Below are 1,646 nucleotides of genomic sequence, written 5' to 3'. Positions count from 1 at the left end.
CAGACAAACAAATACATCTATTCGCCCTCACAGTCACACCTAGGGGCAATTTAGAGTGTCCAATTAACCTACCATGCATGTTTTGTGAATGTGGGAGGAAACCGGAGTTCCCATAGAAAGCCCACGCGCAGGCACGGGGAGAACATGCAAACTCCACACAGGAAGGCCGGGGCCGGATTCGAACACACGACCTCTGCACTGTGAGGCGGACGTGCTAACCAGTCGCGCACCGTGCCGCCCGTGTGTGTGATTTATTATATAATAATAAAGTACACGTTGTAATCATTCCCCCGTCTCTCCCTACCACTTTGAGAATAAATAGTGCAGCTGTGAGTGATTAATAATTCCAGTGGGCAGTTTATTAGGCGGTCCATACATAAACGTGGCCACAGAAAACTACAGTGTCTGTTAAGTCGGTACATCTAAATAAATAAATAAAAACAACTAGCAGTTTATTCAATTTCAACAAATGTCATCTGGTATCCAACATTTGTAATGCAAAGCTTGTGCAAAACTCGTGTGAAATTATGCAATTACATCACAATGCTTTGTGGGCCATTGAGGTCCAGTCGTAAGGGTTACAACCACAACCATAGAAATATAGTTTAATTAATAGATTATTTACAGTCTCAATCAAAGCATTATTAGCTACTCTTAAACGCTTTTTAATACTGCTACTAATAGTTGCTCTCATTAGTGTGAGTATTCAGCCTGTGAATGTATGTTGACACATGATGTATCGTCACCAACAAAAAATATATATGAGGCTGCATGGTTAGCACATCTGTCCTGTGTCCCTCTACTGGATCTCTTCATTTTAACCAAAGAGGCAGTCAATGCCCCCACAGAGGCATTGTTGTGTTTGATGTTTTTGCACTATTTGTGTGCCACATATACATGTATGAGGATTGTGCTTCTTGACCGGGTCAATGCATAATGGCCCTGAGATGAATTCTGGATTGGTACTAGGAAAAAAATGCCCTCACTTGATTTGACTCTGGCTACCTGCTGCATTCCAAAACCATGCATGTTAGATTCAGTGAAGACTCTAATTGTCCACTTTCCACAGGTGTGAATGTGAATGGAAATGGTTGTTTTTCTATACTGTATGCATCTGATTGTCAACAAGTTCAGGTTGTAACCTGTCTCTCATCCATAGCTAGTTGGGGTAGTTTCCAATTCACCGTGAACTTAATGTGGACCTTTTTTTTTTCTTTTTAGAAAATGGATGGCTGAACATATGAGCCCACCGGATCAAAGTGTCATGTGTGTCATCATCCACACCGCTTATCCTGTACAGGGTCGCGGGGAGGTGCTGGAGCTTATCCCAGCTGACTATGGGCAAAGGGCGAACTACACCCTGAACTGGTCCCCAGCCAGTCGCAGGGCACACACACAGACACAGTCACTGAGTGGGAACCGACCCCACGCTGCCCGCACACAACTCAGGCAAGTGTACCACTACACCATCAGCAACTCCCGGATCAAAGTAAAAAGAAAACAATTTATTTAAAAAAATCCCCCTGACCTGATGCAGTTCAGATCTATTTCTTTATGTTTTTTCTTTCGTGTGAAAAATGAACAAGTGTAGACTGTTATGTTCACCACCTCCTAATTGGTGTATTGATTGTCTGCTGCCTTGATTT

The sequence above is a fragment of the Filicampus tigris genome, chromosome 10 (assembly GCF_054856515.1).
Source record: "Filicampus tigris isolate MCC_2025a chromosome 10, RoL_Ftig_1.0, whole genome shotgun sequence".
NCBI classification, from domain to species: Eukaryota; Metazoa; Chordata; class Actinopteri; order Syngnathiformes; family Syngnathidae; genus Filicampus; species Filicampus tigris.
The sequence above is the reverse complement of the archived record's forward strand: the minus strand, read 5'-3'. Positions refer to the sequence as shown.